Genomic DNA, 18906 nt, shown 5'->3' on the forward strand with positions numbered 1-18906 from the left:
CCTGCGACATCTGTGCGGCTTTTCACCCCATGCGTACTTGCTAATCGCCTGGAGAGAGTTGCACGGGGGGGGTTCCTCGTCCCCCGCAGTGGGCTCATCCCAACGCCGTCACAGAGCCCCTTCGGGGAGATCCCTTGTGCACAGACGTCTGTATCCACCCACAGCCTCTCCCCCTAGCCTCTGGCTAGATGGGTGAAGACGTCCCAGCAGGCAAGGGACAATATGAATATGAAAGCTCAGATCTGTTGCATCATGGAGCTTTGGAGAGGCAGGCCTCACTGGCTCCAGTCGTGGGCCCCCCTATGTCGTCCCCCCCACCCCCTGTGCCGGTCGCAGTCTCTGTACCGCCCCTTGACTCCTCTGTGGGAGAGCATGTCGATCGACCAGGCATTTTGTTCGGATGAGGAGGTGCTCTCCATCGCCGCCTCATGGGGGGAGTCTGCTTTCCCTCCGGATATGGAGGTCGAGGCAGAGCCTGAATTCCCGGCTGATACGTCCCCTAGTTCCGAGGCTGTCTCAGTTACTAGCGTGCCCCCACTGGTAGGGTCTGTGACCGCACTTATGGGGCACGTGGCGGTGTACCTGCAGGTCCCCTGGACAGCGTAGGCAGAGCCATGCTGTTCCGTCTTTCAAACACATGACGTGGCTCCTGGAGCTTAACCCTTTCCTGCTTTCCCTGATTTTGTGGAAGAGGTGCGCTCCTCTTGGAACCACCCAGCCACAGCTCCGGCACAGTTGAGACATAGTTCTCTGCTGGCCTTGCTGGAAGGGGCAGAGAAGCTGGGCCTGGCCGGGTTTACCACAGTGGACTCCACCTCTCTTCGCCTCGGCGGAAACAACACACTGTCCCCTATGGTACTCCCTCCACCTCTGTGGTGGTCCACTCAGCGTCGACGCCCTAGCCCCCATATGGTCCAGAGCACTCATTTACACGTTCCTGCCTCTGCCATTACTCCCGGCCTTTCTCAAAAAGGCCCAGTAAGAGAGGCATCAGTTCTCCTAGTGGCCCCCAGGTGGCTCAGGAGAATCTGGTTTTCATCCCTGTGCCAGCTATTGAACGGGCCACCCTGGGAGATCCTGCTTTGCCGAGATCTCCTCAGCCAGGTGAGAAGCACACTTTGGCACCCAAAGCTGGGCAGGCTCCAGTTGTGTGTCTGGCCCCTGAAAGGGACCGCTGGTCAGCCTTAGGGCTGCCAGAAACAGTCGTGGGTTTCATTCCATTAGATCACTGTACGCCTATAAATGGAAACATTTTCAAGATTGGATCATGACCGTTAGTATGGCACCAATCTCTTGTCCCATGCCTGTCATCTTGCAATTTCTGCAAGATCTGCTTGAAGCTCGTAGATCACCTTCTACACTGAAGGTTTACCTAGTGGCTATTTCTGCTTGTCATGCCGCCGTTGACTCAGTGTCCCCGGGCACGCATTTTCTGGCTACCCGGTTTCTCCGAGGCACTCAGCGATTGCACCCTCCTAGGAGGGCTACTCTCCCCGAATGGAGCCTTGAGATTGTACTGGAGGTTCTCACACAGATCCCGTTTGAGCCTATATACTCCATCGAGTTGAAACACCTGTCCATGAAGACAGCCTTCCTCTTGGCTATCATCTCCACAAAGCGGGTTAGTGAGCTGCAGGAGCTGTCTGTGCATAGCTCCTGCATGCGTATTTGGGATGATGGCAGCAGAGTGTCACTGCATGCAAACCTTGCTTTTCTCCCCAAGGTGGTTACAGCCTTCCACATGAATCAGTCTGTGGAACTGGAGTCCTTTCATCCTCCACAGTTTGCTATGGAGGAGGATAAGAAGTTGAACCTTCTCTACCACATTGAGATGTTATGTCGATAGGACGAGAGCGCTGGGTCAATCTGACCAGCTCTTCGTTTGCCATGGAACACGGAACATGGGACAGCCCTTTCAAAGCAGTGACTCTCGCATTGGATTGCAGACAGTCTCGACTGCGTATGGTGGTGCTGGCTTACCCCCACATGGGTGGGTAACAGCACATTCCATGAGAGGTGTGGCTACGTCATGGGCCCTCTTTCGAGGTGCTTCCATGGCTGAGATTTGTGATACGGCTAGCTGGGCTACCCCGCATACTTTTTCCAGGTTCTATCACCTGAATGTGATAGATCCCTCATTGCCCTTTGTGGGCACTAGGGTCCTTGAGGTTTCACGCTCGCACCGCTGACCTTGGTCAGGCAGGACTAAACGTCTCTCATATGCTGCCGTTCTTTTCTCCCTCGCGACAGCTCTGGTACACGTTTTTCGAATTGAAAGGGAACGTTAGTTTACCTATTGTAAACCTGGTTCCCTGAAAGAGAAGAAGACCACCAACAGTGAGGTCGCATCAGTCAACATCACGGTTTTGTCGTGAAAAGACAACGAGTCTCCTGCGTGACGGTTAAATACCCCCGAGGTCACCGAGGGGAGAGGGCCTATCGGCAGCTTTGATAGAAAGAGCTCAGTCACACCTACCAATAGGCAGGAGTGTATCCCATAATGATGTTTTGGTGGCCATCTTCTCTTTCAGGTAACCAAGTTTACGGTAGGTAAACTAACGATTTGCAGATTTCATAATTTGGTTGCAGTTGATTCTTAACACACACACATACAAGCATATGCCACACAATCACTTCATGTCAGACATGTACCCATTAAAACAAATCTCTTAATAAAGTGTAGCAAGCTCACCATGTATGTATCACTTGGTGGGTAGACACTCATTGAAGGCATTCTTTGCTGCAGAGGGACTATAGGCGGCCTCTCCCTTTCAAGTGGTGGTTTACTGATAGCTCTCTGTAGCACCACAGCCAATATTATGGCCAAAAAAATGAGCCCCAGGATAGCCATCAGGATGATAAACCACAGCTCTGTATAAAATTTAGAGTCAAAGTCCTGCATTCCAGTCTTCTCACCAGCCGTTGTTTCTAAAGGACCTTGGTGTGCAGGAAGAAAGGAGAAAACTGTTCTGAGATGCATTATAAAGGAGCTCTGAGACCTGCTTCAAGGATACAGTAATTTCTTGAACACCCTCATGAGATAGCTTGCCAGTCATCTTTACTGCAAAAAAAGGTTGAGGTGGGGCACAAATCTCTCTGTTCTTCTTTGTTAAACTTCAGTATCAAAACATGAGCATCTGTACAATACAGCAGCTTAACAGTTAAAATTAAAGTGTTATTAATTAAGAAAAGAGTAACAGGGCATATATGCATACATAATTACAAAATTACAATGTACAAACACTTCCCACATATACTAAGGTTATTAAGGTTTAGGGACAGAGAAGGCACAACACAGATATTGAACATTGGCACATGCTAATGGTGTTTTACAAAGAGCATTATTATGGAAGCAATATCTGCAGACATTTTGCGGCCCCTTGGAAATCAAAAACCGTACAGCCGTCATGCTACCTTCTTATTTATCACAGAATGCTGGCAAAGAAATTGACCGTCAGCAAACTTACCGATTCCAGCAGCCGTGTTGTATTTAATAATTGGAGTGCTGACACTTCCAGCATCAGTGGTACACGTAACCTGAAACACAAACGCTGTGAAAGAATTAAAACAGTTGTTACGATGATGAATATTTATTGGAATTTAAAAACCATTTCTAAAGATAGATGATACATTTCTCCTTTTGGTTTTCTTTTTTGTGTTCTATTTTTGTGCTGGTTGCAAAAAGGCTAATTAAAAAAAAAAAGAGTTTACACCTTTCCTTTTCATGTTGAGTCACTCCACTGCTCAAGCTGAAGCTTACATAAATATTAATAGTGCGTTTCTTAAAAGTTACAGAGGAGAAGTATTTAAACCACATTCACTCTGACCAATGGGAGCCATGGTAACAGTACAACAGGGTGATCAGTTTTCCTGTTCCAACATTGTAGAAAGGGTTTGCACTCTAATAAAATTATTTAAAGCATTTATCCAAGAACAGATCACTAACTTTTGTCCGATGTCCTCGGTATATGCAGGGAGCTGTCAAAGCCACTGTAAAGTGGAACTCCATTCTCCATTAGAGCATACTCTCTGAGCTGTCCATTTAGAATGAATGAGTAGCTCCAGTCCAGATATACAGTAGTCAAATTACTAATTACAATGAAAGGGGCTCTGTACTGTGGCACTGTAAGGAAAGACAATACAGACATTCAATACAAGGGCAGTTCATTGTATAATGTTGAACACTTGCTATTGTTTTCAGTCAATTAATACATTAGTTATATTAAATTTCAACAGACTTTTAATGTAAAGGTGCCAATACTTTTGTCATGAACAAATATTTGAAAATACTTAAGTCCTGTTTATTTTTGTTTTTCTATACAGTGTGTGTTAATCTACTAAAAATTGTATGTTTTGGTCTATGTCTTATTAATTAGTGGCTAATGTTCACTAAAAGCTTGTATTTAATGTGCTTTCTTGAATGATCTTATATTAAGTGCAGGGTGCCAATAATTTTTTTCTGTGACGGTATACACAAGTAATTAGACATTCCAAAAGGATTCTTTGTCAGTATTTTTTGGCATTTTTTTGTGGACATAAAAATATTGTGCACCCTGTTTCAGACTGAAGGATGGCAGGTTCAACACTACATCACTTTATTATTTATTATTTTCATCACCACATCTCTAAATTATATATATATTCTATTTAAATGCAAAGCACACTAATATTAAAAATAAACAAAAAAAAAACTTAAAACTAATAGTGAAGGTGCACATCATAAATATAACATTTTTACATATATAAAAATATATAAAAATTAATATATTGTGGTAAAATACAGGGCAGGGTCATTAATGGAAGGTACGTGAGGGCAAGTTTGGTGGCAGATTATTCCCTCATGTTACTGGAAGTAAGATGGCTGACCCAGGGGAAACCGCACCTCCCAGACCCAGGAGAAACTACACCTCCCAGATGTCCTTTCAATAGGAAATAATGTCATCATGAAAGGCCCACCTCAACATAAAAAGGGTTGACTCACAAAGTCAGTTGGAAGGAATATGTTGGGTTATCAAATTGTGTGGAATATGTTGGGTTATCAATATGTGCTGAGAGAGAGACCTGTATGTGCTGTTCATTGTGAATACCTATGTTTTGACTTCTTTTTGTTTGACTGCCTGAATTGATACCTGACCCTAGTTTGTGCTGAGAATCTGATGTACCGACCTTCTTTTGGAAGTTGTTTATTATTATAAATAAACCTCCATCAGGTGCTTGTATGGGAGCTTATTTTTACATGTTTCTGCTACTGTTACATGTGCGCATATTCAATCCCACACAGTGAATATGCCACATAATGGCATAACTCTGGAGATTATAACAACAATAGATAATGGCAGAATCCAAGATGGATGAGATCCTGCAGATGTTGCTGCAAACTGTAGCCGGGCAACAAGAAACTCTCCGTGCACACCAGGCAGCACAACAAGAGGCGCTGACAATGCACCAGGAGTCAATGATATCGTAACAAAAAACTAACTGGTTGTTGCAAGAAGAGCAGCTACGGGTGGAGAAAGAAATAAAGGGAAGTCTGCCAGGTTTGACAGACAAAATGGAAGGCTGTGTTTTAGATATTAGAGAAATACAAGCAGATATTATTGGCTGGGAAGACAATTGTCCTTGGTTATAGATCACGGCCCTTTAACGTAGATGAACCAAATGAAAGACAAAAACTCACGGGTGATGCACTGGTTTTTGTCTTTCCAGCAATATAAATACAAGGTCAGACATAGGGCAGGTAAAGCCATGGGAAACATGGGTGGACTTTCTAGGCTCCCACTCGTTTTTTTCTACTGTAGTTCGACCTGGGAAGTTCGAGCTGGCGGGGGGGGGGGGGGGGGGGTAAAGCGGTAAAGCCTAGGGCAGGGTCATTAATGGGAGGTACATGAGGGCAAGTTTGGTGGCAGATTATGCCCTTACATTACCGGAAGTAAGATGGCTGACCAAGGAGAAACTACGCCTCCCAGACCCCGGAGAAACTATACCTATCAGACGTCCATTCAATAGGAAATTACATCATCATGAAAGGCCCATCTCAACATAAAAAGGGCTTTGACCTGAGTTTGTTTGACTGCCTGAATTGATATCTGACCCTGGATTGGGTTGAGATCCTGATTTTGTGTACCGACCATGTGCCTGGTTTTCAATCTGTTTTTTGGAACTTGTTTATTATTATAAATAAACCTCCATGAGGTGCCGTTTTAATTTCAAAGAACGTTGTATGGGAGTTTATTTTTACGTATTTCTGACACTGTTACATGCGCGCACATTCACTCCCACAAAGTGAATTTGGCACTATTTTCAAAGTGGATAAAAATCAGGGCTGATTTCTGTAGGCTGCCCACCTCTGCTCTGGATTGCTCAGTGTAAAGGCAATTCTGGCTTTAGGCTTGTGAGATCGGAGGACGCTCATATGACCTCAGAACGTCTGTGCTGTGTGGGGACTCGCTGTGGTCAGGAGAAAAAAAAAATACTGGACATTCCAAATTGGGGGAAAATAAATAAAATTAATAATTGGTAACTACATTTTTAAGAAAGAAAAAATATATTTTTAGTAGACTTGACAAATATATTTTATGGTTCAGGACACTAGAAAATATTTTACAATACTTAAAAACTGTAAAAAATACTTTTACTGATTTTCCACTCCAATAAGTAAAAAATAAATCTCATATTTTTCAAAAACATTGGCAGATAAATTATATAAAAATGGGTTTGTATCGAAAGAATAAAAAACAAATTAAATTCTTCCACAAAATCCAAGAACAGATTTGGTCAGAGGTAACCCAAAAATGCACAAAGAAAAGCACCCGATGCAAATGACTGTTAGCGTAATTGATAATCCAACATACGTTATTGCAGAAATAGTTGAAAGGCAGCTGCAGCCACACGTTGAAAGCTTGCCTAGCTATGTTAAAGATACAACACATTTTCTGAAAAGGTAAATAACATAAAGTTTAAAATTCCACAGAATACCATTTTATTTTGCATGGATGTAAAATCCCTGTACCTCAGTGTTCCCAGGCAAGAAACTTTAGAAGCATGTAAAGAGGCTCTGGAAATTAGAGTAGATAAGAACATGATACCTACGGAAGAAATATTCAATATGATGAAGAAGTTTTAGAAAGCAGTTATTTTTCATTTGGAAATAGAAGTTGCAAACAGAATGATGGCACAGCAATAGACTCAAAATTAGGTATGCATTTTGCAAGCACGTACTGTATATGGGCAAATGAGAGGAATTGTTATTGAGTAAAATAGATAAGAAACCATTGGAATACATTAGAATATATCTGGATGACTGTGGCAAAGTGGTAAGTAGATACAGGTGAGTGAGGTGCCGATACAAATCACACTACAATTATGAACAAGTGCAAGGGTGTTTATTGAAATGGTTTACAATGTCCAGAGCCTTATGGTGAATACCTGTGAATAATAATGGAAGCGATACAGCAGCGTGTATCACTTCAGTTTGTATAATCCCACGGGTTTGACCCGCACCAAAAGTCTAGTTTTATCACCCACACAAAACACAAAGACACAGACACAGTTCCTACGGTGCGTGAATTAAGTGCTTGTGGTGAAAAGACAGTTCCTAGTGAAAAGTGAAGTGCTGGTGTCCAGATTTAATGCTGGCCTGTGGCTGCAGCTCCAGATCATGCTAGTAATCTTGAAAACAGACAAAACAATCAAACAATGTTTACAGGAGACAGACTAACAGAACACTCACAGTTTCTTTTAAATGTAGGGACTCCTTTTAGGTTGTTTTTCTAACCATTTACAAAGGAACAGATTACTTTGCTATGCCCCTATTTTATACCCTCTCTCTCATGACCCCTTGGTTAACGAGTGCATCCGCTTCTCCAATCCGCGGATGCCATGCTGTTTCCCGTTCGGGTCATTGAGTTCAGGTACCTTAGCTCAGTCCCTTTTGTAGTTGGCTGACTTCCACCTACCCACGGGAATAAAGTGTCCTGCCTTTTAGTCCATGGTATTCTGCTCCCTTTATCTAGTACACCCTCAGGTCGGGAGGGAAATCTAACACCAAGCATCATTCGATCTCTGTCACAATGACATATTTGGAATATTGACACCTAGTGAAGAAGAGGATAAAAAGGACAAATTATTGCGAGAGAATTGAGAAAAGTTGACAGACAACAGGAATTAACTACTTGATTATAAGGAAAATGAAGAGAGGGTTAAGCGAGTACCATTAATAATTCCATACTCAAAATTATTACCCAACATTTCAAAAATAGTTAAGAATTTATGTATACGTCATAATTCAGAAAAAATGAAAAAAATATTTCTGAAAGCACCGAGTGTAGCTTTTAGAAGGGATAGCAATGTAGCTGACATTTAGGGGTCATAGATACATTAAGGGACATTGAACCTGTAAAAGATCATATATAAAGTGTGCAAATATATTGGTAAAGATAAAAGTGAAATGGAAAAATAAAGAAAATAAATATTCAGTCTGAAAACATCTGTTCTGTAAGGACAGCAACTTTGAATATGGTTGTGGCAGGGCAGGGCCCTGTCTTTAAATATTGTGCTGTGGTGATTTGGTGGTGGTTGGCAGGGATGGAGTTAATTTCCTATCCCTGCCAAAATGTGAGAATGTGGCTGGAGCTAGGAGCTAGGAGCCGGTGTTTTGGGGTGAATGTTCAATTAAGGCTCTGCCCAGCCGAAACAATTTTTTGTTTGACCTTTTATTGTTGGCTTTGTGAGCAGTGTTTTGTTTGACTTTTTGATTTACTTTTTGTTGATTAAAACAGAGCAGCAGCGCTTTCACTACAGTTTATTGTCTCCGAGTCTCTGTCCTCCCGGCTATCCTACCACAATGGTAGATTTTGCATAACGTAATAAAATAAAATATGTAGGAGAGACAGGTACATCATTATATAAACAAATACAGAACCACTTATCAAAAAAGAAAATGAACCACTAGTTCAGAACTTTACAGGGATAAGACACACCATGGTTGACCTAAAGTTTGTGGTTTTAGAAAATATTAAATTAGATAATGTACAATACAGAAGAATAAAAGAAAATAAATGGATAAATAGCCTGGATATCATGATGTTTGATGGTTTAAATAGAAAGGAACAGTATATTGTTACATCATTAGTTACATGGTGAATGACATCAAAAAGACATTAGATATAAACAAAAATAAATGTGTGGTTACCAAAAAAAATGCCTCCAATATTTGTTTTCAAACACACTTTCCCTTGACAAAGGTATGTCAAACATAAGAGCATAAGAAAGTTTACAACAAGAGGAGGACATTCAGCCCATCTTGCTTGGTTGGTTGTTAATAGCTTATTGATCACAGAATCTCATCAAGCAGCTTCTTTAGAACTGAAGATTTATTTTAAAAATAAATAATACACAGAACATCTATATTATATAAATTAATCGGTCAACACATTTTGATTCACTAGAATCAGATGCCAATTATTCTGCCAATGATTCATCTAATTGTCTTGCCATCTTGAAATTAAATTCTGTAGTGGAAACATTTATATTATTGTGTGCATATCAATTTCTACACACAAACAGTAACCATATACACAGAATATTCTATTATCAAAGCACTATTGTACAAACAACTGAATAAATGGTGCTAACTACACTGCAAAATACTGGCTGTTATAAGCAAAAACAGTGCATTTGCAATTCCATAACAAATGTTTATTCTCAGGATTTTATAAGTAAGCTTTATAAGTAATAATGTACAATACTCTCGATTATTTTCTCCAAATAAATATTTATAAATAAAACAACAGTTCTTCATTCTATTATTATCAGTAGTAATGAAAAAGAACAATAAAAATTTCTTTCATGAAACATTGTCTGCTTATAACCACTTGTTTCTTGATATTTATAAATGTTGTAAAAACATATACAGGGTGATTCAGTTCATCACTGCTTGTGGGGAAAACCCTTTCCAGGTAAATTTCTATTTAGAGCAGTAGCTTCTCACTCATCTGAACTATTAAAGTGTAAAACTTCTGTTGATGTTCTCTTTTGAGGGTTTTTTTTAGACCCAGAAGGCTTTGCAGAAGGTCACCTTGCTGAGAGTGCAAAACATCTCTCGGTGACTGGACTGGGATCAAACTCTTTAATGTCTGGACCTTCCAATTTGATTCTGAGCAGATGTTCCAGTATCTTTTCCCCTAGCCTGGTTTTCTAGTAAGTTTTAACATGCTGCATGATTGAAAATGATCGCTCTAATGGAGCATTGGTCATTGGGATCACTAGAAGCACTTGCAGAACATATTTTAAAATTTGGAAAGTGTGTTTTATGCATGCCAACCACCCTCCAGAATTCAACTTTGTCTAGAAGCCCTAGACCCCTAAGCCTGAATTGTTTAAGTTCGTTCCATTCATAAATTACTTCCTTAGTTGTGAGTAAGGAGTTTAAAAGAGTGATCTATGAGAAAGAGCATTGTGAAAGAGTGAAATCCATTGCCGGGCAGAGCACAAAATAAAAACAGCAGTTCTACTGCACCGCTGGAGCCCACACATAGCCAGCAGCTACAATATATTATAAAATGATGTGAAATAAAAGAAATATGGAGTGTGGACTAAATTAATGTGATACTTTGTACTATGCTTTTGTAACAATTGTAAGTCGTTGTAAGGAGGAGGAGACGTCCCCAAATATTTAGAAGTCATCTGTCTTTTCTGAGCCTGTCTGACATTTGCAATCCTCAAAATGTGATTCTGATGTTTGAATGTCTCTGGGGGAACACTACAGTACACTCCTCAGAAGGTTAGCAATATCATCCTGGCTTGTTAACTGGTACGCAGGTACGCATGCCGACAGATAGAAAAAAATGCAGACTTGGTTATTGTTGTTTAATGCGTACCACTTCTAGAGTTTATGCCCTGATACAGAATAACAGATAAAATAAAATACTTAGATATTATCCCTGGACAGTTAAAGCATGTCAGCCTCTCTCCTGTTTTCCCAACTGTTCTGAATCTGAGTCTCTACCCCTCACCCAGCCCATACACGTACCCCCCCCCCCCCCAACAAGCCGCCCCTCCCCATCAGCAACTTCTCACCTAACAAAGAACATATGCCACCTCCCCCAAAATCGTTCAGATTGGGGGATAGAATCAAAAATAACATTGTTTTTGTTAAATGTAAACATCATCTCTACAATTCATTTTGTTCTGTCTTCATTTTACCTATTTTAATACTGTTATGTATTGTAACATTTCTGCATGCGAGGGTTCAATGAAAGAGACTGCAATGGATCTTTAGCAGAAGAGCTTTTTATTTAATTCCCAGCAACCCTTAAAAGGACAGCACATCTTCTCAACAGAGAGAGACTGGGGAAACAAGCCACTGAAGCACAGAGAGGAAGGGGTAGACACGGACTTGACAGCAACATGTCAGTGACTGATCTACATTTCGCAGACAGACACAGGGGGTCACAGGAACAACATAAAATAAAACTCTTAATTTTAACACAATAACATTTATAATTTTGGATCATAAATTGGGGAACGGGACACTGCTACAGCGCGAGTACCTCCCCATAGTCCTTTGCTCCGGTGTAAGCAAATGAGTCTCTACACCAAGTGTCCCGAAGCCATCCGACAGAGGGTGGTAGCTCTAGCTTCAGGTCCAGCTCGTTACACTGCCCCCTCCCACTTCCAGTAGTCGGCGACTGAAACAAGCTGACGGCCTACGTTGTCACTGGTTCTGGCACAGGGTCTGCTGTCTGGTCCCAGTCGTGACAGGCTTAGAGTCCAGCGAGGTAGGGGGGGACCGACACGGCAGCAGCGGTGGCTGATCAGTGCAGACCCAGAGCGGGCAGGCTCTGAGCCCAGCGAGGCAGGAGCAGGACTGGCACAGAGGCGGGTCAGTGCAGACCCAGAGCGGGCAGGCCCTGAACCCGGCGAGGGAGGAGCAGGATTGGCACGGCGGACGTGGCCACAGCCCTTGTCCGATGGAGAAAGCCGTTTTGGCAAGTGCAGCTGCGTCTAGTTCCACTTGCCAATACCCACTCCGGAGGTCCAAGGAGCTGAACCAAGAAGACCCGGCAAAGCAGTCTAGAAGCAGGTAAGCGTCCTTGCAGGTAACCGTGTTGAGTTTGCGATAGTCCACGCAGAACTGGTAGGTTTCATCCTTCTTTATTAGCAGGGCGGGGGCTGCCCAAGGACTGTCCGATGGCTCGATGACTCCGGCGGCAGCTATCTCTCGCACCATTCATTCAGCAGCCTCCTTCTTGGCCAGTGGCGGGCGGCGAGGCCGTTCCTGGATGGGGCGTGTGGAGCCAGTGTTAATGGTGTGTTGAACTAACCCTTTGCGGCCGTAGTCCTGGGAGTTAGTGGAGAAAACATCGCGGAACTCATGCAAGAGGTGGCAGAGTAACTTCTGCTCATCGGAAGATAGGCCATTGCGGCTGCGTTTCCAAAGCTCAGCTACCGCTCCTTCCAGCTCCAGGGGTTCAGTGTTGGGGCTGGTGGTAGGCAGGTTTTCAGTTCGAGTTGGCATGGTCGTGGTGGCCCTTTTCTCGGGGAGGAGCGCAGCATCAGTGGCGTGTCGTTGGAGGCCCAGCATCTCGTGGATCTCTGGTAGCGGCTCGGCACCGGATCCCATGGGCTGAGGCGTCTAGGTCCAACCATGCTCTAGCCTTAGAGAGTAAATCTAAGCTTAGGATGCATGGGTACCCGATGTCAGCAAGCCAGAATTAATAGACCAGTAGGAGGTCCCCCAGACGGATCTGTAGAACTCGTTTGCCATGGATGGGTGCCATATGGCCAGTGACTGTCTTAATCCTGGCTGTAGTGGGATGCCACGCTTCTAGGTTTCCCCCTTTATCCGTAGGAAGGGTGTCGGGTCGTAGCAGGGTAATGGTGAATCCGGTGTCGACCAGGGCCTGTAAATGGAACCCGTTAAGCTGGCACTGGAAATGCAGGCTTCTCCCTTGTCCCATGCGCCCAACAAACCTGAGGGTAGCTGGTTTGGAGGGTGCTGTAAGACGGGTTGGTGGCTCCTCCACTACGCCGACCCGCTGGCGTTTCCCGGCTGCTTGGGGGCTGTGGTGCCTTAGTAACGTCAGGTCACGGCTTGGTGAAGGGCTGGTGACACTGACAGCAGTTTGGCGGTTTCCGTGGTTGCTCTGGCTCTGAGGGCTGGGCGATCACTTGGAATTTCATCCCGCTAAACTTCACCGGCTTGATCAGGCGAGAGACAAACTTCTGTCATCAGCGGCTGGAGTTCAGTAATGAATGCTGCTGGGCCGGGGCCTCAAAAAAGGCTCCCGCCATCTGCTGCTGGAACTCAGGAGGTGAGCCTCAGGTTGTGGGGTCAACTCCTGTTGGCCTGAAGGTTGGGCCGGCTCGCTACCGTTCCTCTGTGGTCTGAGGCCCATCGCTGCTTCGGTTTCTAATCGGGCAGTGCCAGGTTCTTTCCCCATGAGGTCCGTGTGCTCTGACTGCTCAGGGGAGGTTGGCAGCACATTAAAAAAACCTGTGCAGAATGTGGCCATCTCCCAAATTAATTAAGTGATTAATTTGTTGCTAATCGAGAGATGGTCACCTATATAAAAATCTGCAGCTCTCTGCACTCCGGGTGTGGGTGTTCGGAGGAGGAACGGGAGAGCAAGAGTAGAGAGAAATTTAAACTAAAACTAAAACAAACATATAGGATCAGTGAAGGTGATTGCCCAGCCTGGCCTGGGTTTTTGTGTTCGTGATTTGTTTTTGTTCATCTTTTTGTTTTGCTCTGTGAACAGTGTTTTCTGTTTGAATATTTTATTTATTTATTTTGCTGGTGAAAATAGAAGGTGCATGTCATGTCATTTACCCTGGCAGTAGTGCCTGTGTTTTTCTCATATCCTGTCACAGCTACACATTACATTATGTAAAATTATATATCTGTAGAGTAGGCCTATACAGTATACAGTATTTGGCTACTTAAGTGAATGCTAACAGCGTGCACGAAAAAATATAACCAGCAAAATTCTCCCGAGCTCTCTGTTTGTGACGGAAGTCAGTCGGAGTCAAATACCTTGCAAATACAAGATTACTGTAGTCCTCTTGGATGCTGGGATAGTCTCGTCAAAACATCTTTATCTCTCTCTCTCTCTCTCTCTCTCTCTCTCTCTCTCTCTCTCTCTCTATATATATATATATATATATATATATATATATATATATATATATATATATATATATATATGAGAACTAATCACAGTTCTTCTGTGGATTTAGGCAGCCTCAGTTGCTTCTCTCTTCATGTAATCCCAGACAGACTCAATGATGTTGAGATCAGGGCTCTGTGGGGGCCATACCATCACTTCCAGGACTCCTTGTTCTTCTTTACGCTGAAGATAGTTCTTAATGACTTTCGCTGTATGTTTGGGGTAGTTGTCATGCTGCAGAATAAATTTGGGGCCAATCACATGCCTCCCTGATGGTATTGCATGATGGATAAGTATCTGCCTGTACTTCTCAGCATTGAGGAGATCATTAATTCTGACCAAATCCCCAACTCCATTTGCAGAAATGCAGCCCCAAACTTGCAAAGAACCTTCACCATGCTTCACTTTTGCCTGCAGACATTCATTCGTGTACCGCTCTCCAGCCCTTCGGCGAACAAACTGCCTTCTGCTACAGCCAAATATTTCAAATTTTGACTCATCAGTCCAGAGCACCTGCTGCCATTTTTCTGCACCCCAGTTCCTGTGTTTCGTGCATAGTTGAGTCGCTTGGCCTTGTTTCCACATCGGAGGTATGGCTTTTTGGCCGCAAGTCTTCCATGAAGGCCACTTCTGACCAGATTTCTCTGGACAGCAGATGGGTGTACCAGGGTCCCACTGTTTTCTGCCAATTCTGAGCTGATGGCATTGCTGGACATCTTCCGATTGTGAAGGGAAGTAAGCATGATGTGTCTTTCATCTGCTGCAGTAAGTTTCCTTGGCCGACCACTGCGTCTGCGGTCCTCAACATTGCCTGTTTCTTTGTGCTTCTTCAAAAGAGCTTGGACAGCATATCTGGAAACCCCTGTCTGCCTTGAAATTTCTGCCTGGGAGAGATCTTGCTGATGCAATATAACTACCTTGTGTCTTGTTGCTGTGCTCAGTCTTGCCATGGTGTATGACTTTTCACAGTAAACTGTCTTCAGCAACCTCACCTTGTTAGCTGAGTTTGGCTGTTCCTCACCCAGTTTTATTCCTCCTACACAGCTGTTTCTGTTTCAGTTAATGGTTGTGTTTCAACCTACATATTGAATTGATGATCATTAGCACCTGTTTGGTATAATTGTTTAATCAGACAAAATCCCTGACTTTGTGCAAGTGTACCTAGAAGAATTGATGCTGTTTTGAAGGCAAAGAGTGGTCACACCAAATATGGATTTGATTTAGATTTTTCTTCTGTTCACTCACTTTGCATTTAGTTAATTGATAAATATAATCTATTAGCTTGTCTATTTTTGAAAGCATTCTTACTTTACAGCATTTTTTCACACCTGCCTAAAACTTTTGCACAGTACTGTGTGTATATATATATATATATATATATATATATATATATATATATATATATATATATATATATATATATATAAAGTTAAGTTTACCTATTAGTTGAACATTTATAAACACTTAATAAAGCATAAATAGCATTCACTTTATTTTAAGTGGCAAATGCAATGTTATTCATTCATCTATAGACTGCAGTTGTGTCATCTATTGACATAATGTTTCTCATCTACCATTAACTGTGTAGTGAACTCTCAATAGACCCTTAAAAAAGCATCAATAGCATTCGCTGTATTTTAAGAGGCAAATGCAAGGGTGTTAAGTCAACTATAAGCATGCTGTTAACATACTCATATGTTATCTATTGACATACTATCAATACATCTGTTGCCATGCTATTTATCATTTCATAACACAATGATGCATATAAGGATAACTACTATTAGTCAAAACAGTCTACCCATGACTAATAAATAATAAGCACATGAATAACCAGGTCAAGCATGCATAGGCAGTTTGATGCTGGACCCACACTTAACATGTTACAAAGGAGAGTTCAGATAAGGTACCACATCACATTCAAAGGTAACTGGAAATGCTTCACTTACAATCTGATACAATTCCATATGTTCACTAATTAATCTTTAATGAGCATATTCTATGTGTCTGTTAACTATTTATATATTGTTTGTACATATTTCTAACAGACTTTTTGGTCCATGTAACAATGTACCATATTTATTGCATATCAATAGACATTTAATTAATATGCTATAGAACTTTAGTTAACAGTGTCAACTGCTTTTGCAACTGTATATTAATGTAACATCCTCATCGCATACCTATATAGATATTTAATTAATATACTGTTGAACTTTATTGAACAATTTACTGATTATCTATTAAACATCTATTGATGACACTCAATCTAAAGCTTTAACCAAATGTTCAATGGTAACAAAATGTAACATAAATGCATGTGATATGCAATTACATTTTCAATCGTCATTTGGCAAGAAACCAGCTATTGCATATTTATAAAATATTAATTTAAATTTAATTTAATATGCAATTGAATATCTATTTAATATAAAGTTATGCCACACAATATAAAGTGTTACCAAAGTTGCTAACAGCATTACACATATTTTGTACATTTCACCCTAGTCTTCCGACTGATATGCAACTGTTGTGACATAGCTATAGATTGTGACTAAAATCAACAGAAAATATACAATAAACAATAATTAAAAATTAAAAGTCATGAGAGATTAAAAGAATATTTATAAATATAAAACCAGTTCCTCATTTTCAGTGTTACAGAGAGCACCATCCACCTTCCTGATCAGGTTGAATTTGTCCAAGTATTTTGTTATTTTGTAAAAACAAAAGTAAAGTTTGATCCTGGACACCACGAGAGTCTTGAACACTGAGACAACACTCTGTGCATTTGCATGCTTAACCTGTCTCTTCCTGCTTTTCAGGATAGCCAGTTTGGCCTGCCCCAACAGAAAATTTGCCAATTCAGTCATAGGCGGAGGGAGAAAATATTATTTGGAGGGGCTGATTAAAACTAAATAGCTTAGACACTGACTGCAACTGTACTATTCTTTCACTACTACAAATTATTGGGTCTGCTTAAACACAATGCATTTATTGCAATATTCATAGTACTGAAGTGGGTTTATAGTAAAAATGAGATAATGTGCTTGTTAATTATAAAAAGTCAATTTTGTATTAAATCGATTGTTGCTCAGATTCTATTCACAGTAACATAACAACCAGTCTGGCACTACTCACATGACGTAAGCCATACACAAGTGTAAAGCCTCTTCCCTTTTTGATCCCCTCTTGATCAAAAACCTAAGTTAGCCTATAAGAGGACAGGAACACCAAATAAGCACCAAATCTATCGGGACGATTTGTGCATACACAGGCAAGCACACGGTGAGAATTCTACAGTAATAACAGCGCATACAGCCACACGAACACAAACAGCGCTAGCTACCCTAGCAAGTTCCCAAACTGAGAACTATTATATCACGGTTCAATATTGAATTATTAAAGTACCAAATTAAACAAACTAATAATAAAAATAACAGAAATAAATGGACTCATTGTTCACTTGATATTTAAATACTCATCAAATTGCCAATAATATCAAAGTAAACAACCACCTCGCAAAAATGAATAATAAAACCATGATCTTACCTTGCTACTCTAGCAGAAGTTTGCGGTTTAATTTGGCCTAGTACAGACTCACAAATCTCTGCAGGGTCTATTTTTCTTGCAATGTCTGACTCAATGTTGAAAATGGACAATGCAGAAAAATGTTCTTGGCTCATTGTTATTCATAAGTAGGTTTCCGTCGCATTGCTGAGATAGAGGTTTCAGATTTTACAACAGGTAGGGTTAGAGCTAACTGGAGAAGCTTTAAGAAACTGGGGTATCCTTGAGCTGACACTGTGGAGCTTAAATTTTTTAGTCCCACAACCAGTCCATGTGATTCAGTGTCAGTGTGAGCAATCTGCATTTCTGATTTGGCTAAACTTGAATTCACTCTTACAATCTTCCCATAAACTTCCAGCATCTTATCAACTGCTTGAGGTTCGCAGGCTAGAATACCATCTACATCTTCCACAGTCAAGGCTAATGCTAATTCCCATCTAGTATGTCCACTCATCCTCTCAAATACTACAACATTAACACATGGTGAGAGATGTGGTACGAGACTGGAATCTGTCTTGATTATGAGTTAAGGAGTTCCACTATTAGGAGAATGACTGGAGTTGTGAAACCCAAATCTCTGAATGTGAGTTCACCTTTTCCATTCCAAGCAGACATGACAATAGCAAACCACTGATTGATCTTGTATTAATCAACACGTAGCATGTTCGGCATCTCATCTCTAGACATCAGGATGTGGTACTCCTTGCTGGAACACTCAATAAATGTAGTTCCGGCTGCTCATCTCAATGCAGATCACCAAGTCGCTTTAGCAAGAACATCAACTGCCGCTGTAGTTTTCCGCATCCACTCCTCCGTCCCCAAAAAATAGCTACTCTAAGGAAGAGTTCTTGGAAGTGACGTTAGTCGCATTAAAGGAGCAATTGGTCCTCAAGTTCCAGAGCCTGGTTCCCAATGCGGACTCCCCACCCCCACCCTTCAAGGACTTGACTTTCATTTGAACTCTCTCCAGTCTCCTCTGCTCCGCACGACACTGCCTGGTCAACATTCCTCCTATTCAAAACCGGATGTCTTATTCAGTCAGCAACCTAGACCACTTCCTCGTAATCATTACCTACCTATGGGTCTCCTTGAACCTCCTTCCTTTTTCTATCAGATCCTACATCTCTGGCATTCAACATCAGTTCTGTCTTTCTTTCATCCCAGCTCC

The sequence above is a fragment of the Polyodon spathula genome, chromosome 5 (genome assembly GCF_017654505.1).
Source record: "Polyodon spathula isolate WHYD16114869_AA chromosome 5, ASM1765450v1, whole genome shotgun sequence".
Taxonomy (NCBI): Eukaryota; Metazoa; Chordata; class Actinopteri; order Acipenseriformes; family Polyodontidae; genus Polyodon; species Polyodon spathula.